The sequence below is a fragment of the Solanum pennellii genome, chromosome 5 (genome assembly GCF_001406875.1).
Source record: "Solanum pennellii chromosome 5, SPENNV200".
NCBI lineage: Eukaryota > Viridiplantae > Streptophyta > Magnoliopsida > Solanales > Solanaceae > Solanum > Solanum pennellii.
The window spans coordinates 32397629-32412057 of NC_028641.1; positions in this window are offsets into that span (position 1 = coordinate 32397629).

Consider the following 14429-nt stretch of genomic DNA (forward strand, 5'->3'; position numbering starts at 1 on the left):
TGAAATGTTAAGGTTTAGATTGGTTGGTTCGCTCACATAGGAGGGTAAGTGTGGGTGCCAGTCGCGGCTCGGTTTTGGGTCGTGACAATTATTTCTTTAAATCTATTCATACTCTACCATTTATATTAACGAAATTCGTTATTTTTTATCAACTTTATTTACAAAACAAATTGACCCACAAATGACTCAAAGTAACAATGTTAGTTCATATTTTGGGTCATATAATTGAAAAATGCAAGTTCAATGTGAGAAGATTATTCGTGGTATGTAGGATAATTATATTAAATACTAGACACTACAACTTATATTACTTTCTTTTAAATTGAAATAAAGTTTGGTCAATAAATGTTCAAATATTTTAGAATAGCTTTGTGATAGTATGTTATGTGATTTTATAAACTTTTGCTAATTTGCTAAGATTGTATAAAGAAGTGAGACAATTTTAATAGTTTTACAAGTTATAGGATCTTATTATGAAAAAACAAGCAACATATGTCCATTTGTTAATTTGAAATGAAGATATCATAGCGTATGTCCAAATATAAGCTTTGAATAAAAGAGTTGGATAACAAATATAATTTCACCTCCGTTTTGATTACTCAATTAGAAAAATATGAGTAGAAATTAGAGATTATGTCTTCTAATGAGTGATATTTTGGACTTGCAATTTCATGTCGTAATATGAAATCATGAGATAAAATCAACGTTTGGACATGCGATATTACGCTGATTGCATATCATGAGATTAAATCTCTAATTCTCCAAAAATCATGATCTGAAAATTTTCAAATTAAAAAATAGACCAAGAAATTTAAATTTTGTAAAAACAAACCACATTTATATCTACTAACAAATTATTTTATACGTAATATAAAATATATAATTCATACCATTACTTTTAAAATCATTTATATCTAATAAACAATAATTTTTACCAACATAAAATTTATTATTACATTTAATCAGTTCCTACTCTACCATTTATAATAACCAAATTCATTATTTTTTTTATCAAATTTATTTACAAACCAAATTGACCAACAAATGAATCGGAGTAACAATTTTAGTTCATATTCTCAGTCATAAAATTGAAAAATGCAAGTTAAATTTGAGTAGATTATCCGTAGGATGTGAATATTATATTAAATACTAGACACTACAACTCATTTTTACTTTTTTAAAAAAAATGAAAATACGTTTTGTCAATAAATATTCTAATATTTTAGAATAGTTTTGTAATAAGATATTATGCGATTTTATAAACTTTTTGTAATTTGTTAAGATTGTATAAAGAAGTGAGACAATTTAAATAGTTTTACAAGCTATATGGTTTTATGATTGAGAAAACAAACAACATAAAATGTCCAAACAAAACCTTAACTTCATTCTCATAATTTCAAATCATGATTTCATATCGCATGGTCAAACAGACCTTAAATATATACATCAAATTAATAAATGTATAACATGTCGTTATATATTAATATTTTCTCATCTAATCATATGACTATATATATGTATAGATACTAGATAGGCCAAGACCAGTAATTTGCACGGCCCAACATGGTGACTATCAAAGTGGGAGATGAAATGTTCTACATTAAAAAAAATATATGTGCCACAATCCAAACAATAGCTCTGAGATCAAGCCTTCAACGTCAAAATTCACCCAAAGTAAAAAGGCATAAAAATGCCATAAAATGAATTAAAAAACAACACTATCCACCTGCGTATAAATTAAAATATCTAGTGTGGCGACATGAAAATATCATAGTGGTAACTCTCCAACTAAAGATATGCTATTCAGGCTAAAATAGAGATAGTTGTTCCTGTGATGACTACTACACCACATGTGATCATCTTGTGTAAAAATCAGACCTGCACCAAGTATTGTTTCTGTCGAGACTCTATCTTACTAATCATGAATAATGTGCCTCTTACAATTCATAAGTAATTTCAGAGTATATTCCTGGTCCTGAAAACAAAAATAAATTTAAAGATTAAGTTCATGCTAGTCAGAAAGCGTATTATACTATTTTCTTCAATCAATAAAATAAAGAGAATTATATCGAACATTTGTTATACACAATTACGATATAAAGTCAGGTCTTATATTTCGCTACGAGAAAAAATGAGCATACAAGCTCTCAGTGATTGTCTTTTAGTATAATAGAATAAAACACCTCCCTAGACTTATGTGTAATTGAGCTAAAAGTTCACTTCCCATGTGTTCCCTTTTAATGTAGTTATAAATATCAAACATAAACATTATTGTTTCCCCTGCTTCTCCACCAAAAATTCCCTATCAAAATTGAAATTTGTTGAAAAATACTAACACTTGTAGCACAATAAGTTACTTCACATACCTCCCTGATTAGCTTCCCTACTATGACACATCCCTTCCCAACTTCTAGCAAGTACATACTTCTCTAACTCATTAACCCTTTATCGAGTGAGACCATCAATTTTTCTATTGCAGTCATGACATCAAGAAGTATGACATGAATCTGCTATGTAAGTAGTCAATTGATCTTATATTAGTCAACTTCTTCAAATATGGCTAATCATCATAAAAATAGAAGTTTTATCTTGAAGGTAATTTTAAGGAAATAGGATAAGTCAATTATGTATGATTTAAAAATGAGCAAAGACTTGGGGTGTGTTTAGTATGAAGGAAACCGTTTTCCTAGAAAATATTTTCCTGGAAAAAAAGTAGATATTTGACTTATTTTCTCATATTTGGTTTGTACGTATAAAATATTTTCAGAAAAGATGTTTTAGTGTTTGGTTTTACAATAAAAAACTTTGTGAGAAATATCTTTTATCTTTTAATAGAGTAAAAAAAATTTTTTGAATTTTGTTTGNNNGGGGTGGATTGGGGGGGGGCTGGTAGGAGTGAGTTGAGGACTGGTAGGGTGTGTCGGGTAGGGGAGGTTAGAAGAAAGTTTTGGAAAATGTTCTCTCTAAGTTTTGAGGGGAAGTCAATATCCTTATATTTGAGGAAAATGAGTTTTTTTGGAAAACATTTGACCAAACCAAACATGAGAAATTAACAAACACACTCTTGGTGATTAACATATTTTCAATATTCTCATCATCAATGTACATTATTTAGTTTACAATTGTTTGTCTATATTTAAGGGCCATGCAAATTAACATCTCGACATGCATATTAGATACAATTCTAGTTTTAGTAATCTAGTAGCCCAAGATACAAACTTAAAAAAGCAATTGACAAAAGAGAGGGCCTTTTTACAAATCTCACCTGTAAGGAAATAATATAATTTGTGTTATATGTTCACTCCAACAAAATTATATTGAACTTACATGATGTAATAATATCTCAAGTATCAACTTATACCTTTAGGGTCATAAGATAAGAAAACCAATCTCGAGATAAGGCTTAGGATTAACTTCATTTCCTATTTGGTACGAGATATCAACTATCCCATGAATATTTTATCCCACCATTTGTACCAAACGATCAATGCACTTATGCATTGTATGATATAAGGAGCAGACATGGGTCTCAAACTAAGAAAACAATTCTTACAGCCTTATTTTTGTTAACATGAACAACTTGGACTTCTCTCTTTCTAAACAAATATACTTTCATTTACAAACTTTCAGGCATTTCAAGTGATTAGAAATAACACATACATTTTACACAAATATAAAACATTGAACTACCATTTTCTTTAGAGGAACATATGGTTTAAGTCTAACCTTTTCATACCCTTTTCTCTTGTTCTTTCTACACATGCTCACTTTGACCCTTGTCTACTCGGAAGACCATTTTTCTTGATTTTTCTACCCTTTCTCCCTCTGTCCCTTGTTTACTCAAAAGGGGAAATGTCATATTAAGAAACTTAGCAGTTACATAGGTTACATAAAATAATGGAGGAATAGAGAATAAAATAAAGTGAGGATGACATCCCCATTGAAGATGGTCGCCAAAATTGATCAACCAACGTTCTATGGAACGTTTTTCTTATGTCCAGGATGTAACCGCAGTTTTGTAACCACCAAATAATGACAATAATACATATGCACAATGATTACCCAAAGTGAGTAATTAGTCACAAATGACTACCCACTATTGGTTGAAACGTTCTCATTCTTGTAACTCCAAATAAAGCAAAATTAATATAATAAAATATTAATATTGAAATGCTAATAAACCAACAATCCCCCACTCATTTTAATATTAGATAAGAGAGTCAATCAGCTGAAGGAAGACTACTATGCATCATGAAGGTGTGCTCTGCATTGAACTTCCACTTAGTGAAACAATAATTTTTACTCCAAAGTCGTAGTGGTCTCAGACTTGAACTATAACTGCTTAAGGGCAATAAAATATCACTTCTCACACATAATAATTAAGGTGTTGACATGATCTTTAAAGCCAGCACGTTATTGCCATGGGTTATCCCGATTTCATTAGTGCATTTGAGAATAAGACCAATTCTAATAGGAAGCGACCTAATTCCACACATCACATAGGTGAAATCTGTCGAGATTGCTCTCCTGTAAGCTTAACACTCCACCCATATGGGCTACAAATATTCATGAAGAATTTTATCAACTCAGCCTTCACAAACTACAGGAAACAATGCACACACATCATAGGGAGGGAACAAAAAGATAGTGCATTTGTCACAACAAGTCATCATATGATTAGTTTTTCCCTTTGAACCTGGTTATAGGATCTCTAGTCCCCGGGTTGGGTTTCCTCGTATATGACTCAAGAATTTGTAGGCTTCAATCCCATCCCCCTTGATGTGCTCCAGACCTTGTTAAGGCCTTAGTAAGAGGATCAGCAAGATTATCACAAGATTTGACATAATCAACATTAATGGTACCATTTGTCAAATATGATCTTACATTATTGTGTTTCCTCCTTATATGTCTGGATTTACCGTTGTAATAACGGTTTTGAACTCTACCAATTGCAGCGGTGCTATCACAATGAATTAAAATACGAGGAATTAGTTTTTTAAAATAAGGTATTTGAAATAATAAATCTCTTAACCAATTCGCTTCCTCACTAGCTGAAGCTAGAGCAATTACTTCAGCCTCAATGGTAGAGTTAACAATTATAGTTTGTTTCTTTGATTTCCAACAAACAACACCACCACCTAAAGTAAAACCATAACCAGTGGTAGAACATGAATTACCTGATAAAGTGTTCCAATCTGCATCACAAAAGTTTTCAAGTAGAACATGATATTTTTTAAAGAACAAACCACAATTTTTCGTTTCAATTAAATATCTCATAAATCTTGTTACAACATGCCAATGTTCAATACCTGACTTGCTTGTAAACATGTCAAGTACTCAAACTGCATATGCAGTCAGTCACATACCTCAAACTTCCGAGTATACTAGCATATTCCTTTTGATTTATGACATCATTTTCACTTTCAACAGGAAGTAAGTGAACACTTGAATCAAAAGGAGTAACAACATGCTTGCAATCATGAAAGTTATATTTTTTCAAAATTTTCTCAACATAATGTGACTGGTCAAGGAAAATTCTCTCAGATGTTCTTATTATTTTTATTCCAAGAATAAAATGTGTCTGACCAAGATCTTTCGTATCAAAATGGCTTCTAAGAACATTTTTAGCTTCATCAATAACATTCATGTTAGAGCCAAAGATCAACAAATCATTAACATATAGGCAAATAATCACATGTGAATTATTCAAAGACTTACGATATATGCACTTATCACACTCATTTGTTTTAAAACCATTTTCAATCATGCAGGAATCAAACTTTTCATGGGATTTCTTTGGTGCCTCTTTCAAGCCATGTAGGGATTTAGTAAGTTTACATACTTTGCTTTCTTGGCCTGCTTCAATAAAACACTCGGGTTGATTCATATAAATTTCTTTATTTAGGTTTCCATTTAAAAAAGCAGTTTTTACATCCATTTAATGAATTTTTAAATAAAAAATTGCAGTCATAGCCATTAAAAGTCTTATGGATGTAATTCTTGTTACCGGAGAAAAAATATCAAAAAATTCTAGGCCTTCTAATTGTTTAAAACATTTTGCAACTTGCCTAATCTTGTATTTATCAATAGATCCATCAGGTTTCAACTTTTTTCGTAAGACCCATTTACAACCAATAGTTTTACAAACTGATGGTAAATCAACTAGTTTCCAAATTTTAATAGAAATTAGTGATTTTATTTCATCATTTATAGCCACTTTCCAAAAAATAGAATCATGTGACGATAATGATTCTTCAAAGTTAGAGGTCATTTTCAACATTAAACACATAAAAATCTATACCAAAATCTTTTTCTACTCTAACTCTTTTACTTCTTCTTAACTCAAAATCATTAACTTCTTTATTTTTCAATGTAGAAGTAGAAGAACTAGGTACTGACAATATATTTTGTTCAATTCTTTGACCCCCACTATTTTTAGTATTAAAAGGAAATTTATTTTCATGAAAAATAACATCACCTGATTCTATCACAATATTATCTTCAAGATTAAAAAAATCTATAGGTTGTACTATTTGAAGCATAACCAAGAAAAGCAAAAGTAGTAACTTTGTTACCCAACTCTGTAATCTTTGGATCCATTAGCCTCGCAAAGGCTAGACAACCCCAAACTCTTAGATATTCCAAACTTGGCTTGTAATCTTTTTACAATTCAAAAGGTGTAAATTTATACTTTTTATGAGGCACACGATTCAACACGTAACAAGCAGTTAAGATAGCTTCACCCCAAAAATTTAAAGGTGCACGTGACTTAATAAGCATGGAATTCAATTCAACCAAAGTTCTATTTTTCCTTGCTGCTACTCCATTAGATGAAGGAGAGTAAGGAGGAGTAGTTTCATGAATTATTCCCAATGATCTAACAAAAAGAATTAAACTCATTTGATTCATATTCACGGCCTCTATCACTTCTAATTCTTTTTATTTTTCTTTCAAACTGATTTTCAACTTCATGGAGATAAGTTTTAAAATTTTCAAAAGCATAACTTTTATTTTTCATCAAATAAACATATGTAAACTTTGAAAAATCATCAATGAAAGTGAAAAAATATTTGTTACCTCCACGAGTTAGAATTCGACCAAGCTCACAAATATCACTATAAACTAATTCTAACAAATCAGTTTTTCTTTCAACTTGAAAATGAGGCCTTTTAGTGATCTTGGCATTACTACAAGCCTCACACTTTTCAAAATTCTTTTTAAACATTGGGATTAATCCTAAACTACTCATGATTCCAACATAACAATCATTAATATGACACAAACGAGCATGCAAAAAAATGGTAGAAGAAAACATATAAATAGAAGTAGAAGTTTTATTAATCTCAACAATCTATTTAAACATCCCATCACATGCATACCACTTACCCACAAAAATACGCTTCTTCACTATTATATATTGATCAGATTCAATAATCTGTTTAAAGCCTGCTTTATTAAGAAGAAAACTGGATATCAAAATTTTTTCTCATAGAAGGAGTATAAAGTACATCTTTTAAAGTTAATAACCTTCAGGAAGTAAAACACAATTCGACATTTCCCTTTCCAAGCACTTGAGTAGTGTGAGAATCACCAAGCATGATGATTTTGGGATCCTAAAAAAAAAAATTTAAACCAGTCTTTTTCATAACAGACATGACAGTTTGAACCAGAATCAGCCCACCATCCATCAACATTCTCAACCATGTTTATTTCGGTACTCACCGCCACAAAAGGTTCTTTGATAACGTTTGCCTGAGAGTTAGGACCACGTTTCTGGATCTGCAAAAATCGAGCAATATGCTCACTCTTGCCACAAACAAAACATGATCCCTTTTCTTGAATTTGTTGATTTTATGCTTGGTTATTTTCACCATTATTTTTCTTAGGAGGTCTACCATTATTTTTCTTCAATTTTTTCTTCTTAGAATTCAAAGAAGTATTTTTGCGAGTTTCAGGAGTAGCATTATTCGAAGTAATTAAATTTACCTTCGTTGTGAAGTTGTTCTCATCTGTTTATAAAAGTGCATCTTAGCCTCTTTCTTATTCTTCCATGTGGATATTCATTATCAAGGTTTCAAGAGAAGTTTCCTTTTGTTTGTGGAGCATAGTTTTTTGAAATTCCTTCCAAGAAGGTGGAAGTTTATCGACTATGCCACAAACAATGAGGTTATCTCCAATTTTAACCTCTTCGGACCTAAGCTCTCCAACAATCATCATAAATTATTGATCTTGATCTACCACTGACTTGTTGTCCACCTTTTGAAATGAAAAAAAATCTACTAGCCGCATATTTTTCGCTCCAGCCTCTTCGGTATCATACTTACTCTGCAATGCCTTTCAAATTTTCTTTTCTCTAGAGTAAGTTCTATCATAATAATCATACAAAATTATCAGATAGACCATTAAGAATATAATACCGACACTTATAAGAATCTCCATCGTACTTTTACATCTTTCTCTAGATGAGAGATAGTTTCATCATTACTCATAGAGATGATGTCTTCTTTATTAGGATTCTTCTCACTTAACACGTAAGAAACATCGAGAAGACTTATGTAGAAAAGTATTTTACCCTTTCATCTCTTAAAATGATTACCATTGAACAGAAATGGCTAGTTAAGGTCTCCCATCTTGACATCCGCGATTTTTTCAATTGTAGCCATGTTGAATCTCCTTAAAATTGTTCGTGAAAACTTACAAGATAACAAAAAATTACAAGATTACAACTGAAAATGAAAATGAAGAAAATAAATCTCTTAAATCTAAGGCGCGGATATCTCGCTCTCTTTAAGGAGATTCAAGCCCACTGCAACAAATGTTTTCATCGATCCAGCAGTAGCTCTCTTTGACTTGTCCCCTCCAGGATACAACAACCTTCACAAAGTATAACTCAACAACTCTGGACAAAAGTTGAGTCCAAAGCTCCACAATAAGAACACCTCCCTTCAACTAATAAGAACTCTTTTTAGACAAACTTTATACACTCTATATTTTCTTGTGTGTTGTATGTGTTAAAACCAAATGAAAACCATCACTATTTATATTACAAGAAGTCTTCCTAGCAAAGAATTGTAAGATAATGGGTTAGTAAATGATAAATATAATGGCTTTAGAAGTTACATATGTTACAAAAAATAATGGATGAATAAAGAATGAAATAACGTGAGGATAATATCCCCATTGAAGATGCTGGCCAAAATGGTTCAACCAACGGTCTCTGGAACGTTTTTCATATGTCCAGCAAGTACCCTCCAATGACAGTTTTGTAACCATCAAATAATAACAATAATACATATGCACAATGATTATCCAAAGTTAGTAATTTGCCACAAATGACTACCCACTAATGGCTGAAACATTCACATTCATGTAACTCCATATGAAGAAAAATTAATGTAATAAAATATTAATATTGAAATACTGATAAATCAACAGTAAGTCAAACAAAAAAAAATGATGGGATAGTCATTCAAAGAGTCGACCACTTGTTAGAACCAATAAATTAAAATAGACCTTGCACTATGAAAATCATGTAAACATCAAATGTATAAGTGAGGAATCGCTAAAGTAAATTAAAAAATTCCAACCCAAAAAAATAGTTTTAAAAAAAAATGACCATGGATATTCAACAAAGGAGTATCCTGAAAGTTTAAACTCGAACAACATAATTATATTGCACTCTACTGGCAATGATAAAAGGAAAATATAATTAGTGTAAAGCTTTTTAAGGTTCAAATTTAAACTTTTAATGAGATTAATGCTTACTAGCATGATATCGAGCATGTTGATAGTCCTAATGTGTGATTATCCTTCTACTTTAAAAAAGCGAATTGATTAATCAAACTAGTAAATAATAATTCAAAAGAAACAATATTTAATTTTATTCTCCAATCTAATAATAAATGTAGAATTTACTATGTTGTCAAATGGAAGGAGGCAATAACATAGGTGGACTATCATCATTTGAAGTAGTTGTAATTGGAAGAATTAACAAATATTACCCATGAACTGAAAAAGTATGTTCAGAAATAATGATTTCATAAATTTCTTCTTCGATAATATTGTCTTCAATCTTTCTTGAAAGTGGAGGATAACTCCTGCTTTGGGGAGGGTCAACAAATAAGTAATTCATCAGAAAATATAGAAGACCGTATAATTCGTGAACAGTTCAGTATAGCAGCATAGACTCACCAACAAATCCAAAAAAAGTTAATATTGACCAAGAATCTTTAAAAATGAAGAGGCGTACCTTGTAGAAAATTTGCAAAGAAGAGAAATAAAAAAACTTTTAGTTGGTTCAAGCATACTATCAAACACCTTTGTTGCATTATTTTTTAAATTTAATTAACTTAGCTTTTTTAGAAAGAGAAAAAGGGGAGAAAAATCCTGAATAGGTCATTATGTTTAAGCTTAGATTCAAAACAATCCATAAAATTGCACTTGAATATAAAAAATAATTAGTACATGCATATTGAAACTTTGATAGAAAACAACCCAAAAAAAACAAATCGTGATTACACACAACAAAACGTTTTAATTATAAAAAAAATTCGAACGAAAAATCTTCACTAGCATATGACAAAATTTGAAAACCATTAAAAGAAAAAATGTGCAATTTTAGAGAAACTTATAAGAAATAGTGGTTGGCAAATCTAGAAAATAAAATCTGCCTAAAAAGTACACGTGCTTTGATGAGAAAGAACTATAGTACAAGTGCTAATACAAAAGTAAAAGATATTGAATAGTCAATAAGATTGGACAAAGTTTATTGTAGAATTGACAGTGCTATTGATACAATTATTGATCAGAATAGATAACAAACTAAATACCATGTACAATTTGTAGTACTTTTGGTACAACTTGCATATGTTGTGTTAGTCCTTTTGAAGTGTCACTTCTATATAAGAGTAAAGTAATAATATATACATAAACTTACTTAAATCATTCTTATCTGTATATATCATTTCAAACGTTTTGTATAGATATTATTAATGCAAAATTACTAAAATAAGTTCACTTCTAATATAGATAATATCATGATTCGATTTATGTCAAACAAGCAAATGAAGTTTGTTACGCACATTATTTAAGAGAGTTCAATCGCAAAATAAAAAAAAAGCAAAATAAAATTTTTATTCCAAGTCTTTATCATAAAAAATAATCAAGCAATGAAAAATAGTTCAAGCTCAAATCCAAGTGGTGATATGATGATTATTTATGGGATATGCCTAAAAAATCGTGCTACTAATTTTGGTGAGTATTCGGTTGATGGATATCGTGAATTTACGAAGAAGGGCGATGATGGAACTAAAGAAGAATATATTTGTGCTGATTGTGGGTGTTTTAGGAGTTTTCATCGAATGAATAGTCAGTCATTGTATAGTCATCCAATACACCGATATCACTTCTTTTACCCACATGTTAATCTACATGGTGGTGAAAATGTGCTAATTATCTTTCATCCTTAATGACTCGATTTGTGCCAGAAGGCCCATTTTGTACTATTATCCCTAACATGATGAAATCTTTAGTCCATGAGAGATTTGTTGGTGTTATTACAATGGATGCATATTAGCTAAGAAACAATCTTTATTTTATTAGCATAAAGTTATGTTAATTAATCTCTAGTATTATATTTAACATTAGTAAGAAAAAGAAGAATTAAAGTTGGATTTCTAATTTTTATAACTTTTTTATTTAATGAAATGTGACAGTTTTATTTTAATCTAGTTATCTAGTTATTTGATGATTAAAATTGTGGCTTGCTTGATTAATTGTTTTTGCAATATTACGATAAAGGAAAAGAGGATAAATGCGTATGTTGACTATAAAATGAATATATCATAATGTTTCTAGCTTTGTCTTCTATTCATTAAATTTTTAATTTTTTTTGCAGAAGTACCTTATAAATTAAGTATTTAGCAAAGTATAAATTTTATATTATATTCTTTTGATTTTGCTTTTTAATTATCTTTATTTTGAAAAAAATGTATTTGTTTCACGTCAAAAACCATACTTTTGTTTTAAAAAAAAAATAGTAAAAAATAGCATGTTCATTACTTGTCAACTTAATTGGATTCTTTAAATAAAAAACAAAATATTATCAACTTTTAAAAAGAATTTTATGCTGTTTATATTAAATACTAATGAACATAATAGGTTTGACTTTTTCTTTTACAACCTTCCATAATATACTAAAAAAAACTCACATAGACATTGTATTTCAAAACTTAATACATAAATATACTTTTCTTTTATTTTCAAAAAATGTTTTTAATTTATAAAACATAAGAATTTAAATATTCAGGATTTTTTGTACTAAACGATGAGTATTTTCTTTGAATCGATATGTCACATCTTCCAACGTGTTGAATCAAGATTTAAATGTTGCTACCATCTGTCATACTTTCAAATGAAGTGTTTCCTTTAGTTGAAACAAAGATTGAAATTCCTCAAAAATTTTAAGGTAGATTGTTGGAAATTAAATACAAATAATAATATTAATGAGACAAAAATATATTATGTAAAGCAAAAAATAAGTAAAATAATAGATGTTGAAAAAGAAATTGAGAAAAACAGAGAAAATAATATCAATAATCCATGCTATACACTTGATTGTTGTTATTTTGTTATCGTGTTCTTTTATTTAAATTTTTACCTTTTTTGTTGGGTTTTGATAGAATCCATTGACAAATTTAGAAAAATAGAAACCATTAGGTTTCAAAAGGCCTTAGTTAACTGTAAATAAATTTCTTTAAAGAAATTATTTAACGATAATAATATAAATATCGTTAAACTATATTTTAGCAACAACGATACATATCAGTATTTATTACAAACACTGTATAAAGGTAAATATTCTTAAAGACTGTAGCTAGTAAGAATACAGTAACATTAACTCAATTATCACTAAATATATTTGCATCAATAAATCTTACTGCAAAAAGAAAATTCTATTGTCACTAAATATCTATGTTGTTAAAATGATTATATATACTGAAATAAAAAAATTGAATTGCTAAGTCATATATATTTTTTTCCAAAAATCTACTTTGAAAATATAAGTAAATTTCAAATTTTCTTCTATATTTTAAAAGACGTATAATGGCCTATTATATTTGAGTTTATTTTTCCATGTCCTAATACGTGACCATTTTTCTGGCCATTACTTTCATAACTAATGATGAAAGTGTAGTCAGGTAGATCTTTAATAGTAAAATTTTAAAGCTTACTTTAGTAAATAATTAGACTTACTTCTAGTAGTGCGTGAGAGTGCGACTAAATAGACAAAGAGTTTTTTAAACACTTTGAACTTTTAGTTGAGATATTCGCTAAATTTATTATGGTATCAGAACACATAAAATAACATCTATAAAATATGAATACATAAAATTAAAGAAAAAACAATTTTTTTCCAAATATATACATTTAAAAATCAGTAAATGTAATAACAATAATCAAACAGTGTGAACTCAACCTCGAATTTGTTATTTTTAAATTAATTATTAAATTAACATGAATACTATATATATATGTATATATATATATATATATATATATATACGTACTCACACTAGATAGGCCAAGGCCAGTGCTTTGCACGACCCAACTTGGTGGTTATTAAAGTGGGAGATGAAATGTTCTACATTAAAAATAGGCAAAATACAGAAATGTGCCCTTCAGCTTGATTGTGAATCTTAGTTATGCCCTTCAACTTGGGGTGTACATGTGACGACCTGTTTAGTCGTTTTAAGCAGCATATTTTAATTCTGGAAAAAAAACTGTCTGAGTCGACGGAACCCACGACGGACCGTCATGGGCACGACGGGCCGTCGAGGGGGTCTCGTTCCAAAATACTTAGAATTCTAAAATTTGGGTACTGAAATCGACTCTCTGAACTTCGTAACGGAATGGCAGGACGGACCGTCGTGGGCACGACGGACCGTCACAGACCTTTTAGTGGAATTGAGTCTCTGAACTCTGTGACGGAGCAGCAGGACGGTCCGTCGCAGGCGCGACGGGCCGTCACAGACTGCGTAATCCCAGGCTGGGTCGGATTTCTGTTAAGTAATTTAAGGGGCGTTTTGGACTATTCCTGCTTTAATTATAAAGTTAGTAGGTTATGGTTTATGCTATTCGTAGTAAACTCTTAATAGCGAATGATATGTGTTGGGTAGTATTATAAAGTCTTCTATATGCTTAATTGTGTGCATGCATGATGTGATTATATATATATAGTTGTGATGAAACTAGCATGATGAGGCCATTGAATCTTGAACCCTACTTTTACTTGTTATTGATGATGCCTTGGTATAAAAGAAGGCTTGATGAACTAAAGTAATGAGATTAGGGGGATCGGGTGTCACGTTCCGACACCAGGATAGAAATAGTGGATCGGGTGGAGTTTGTGACTTATTAGTTTCAAGGGG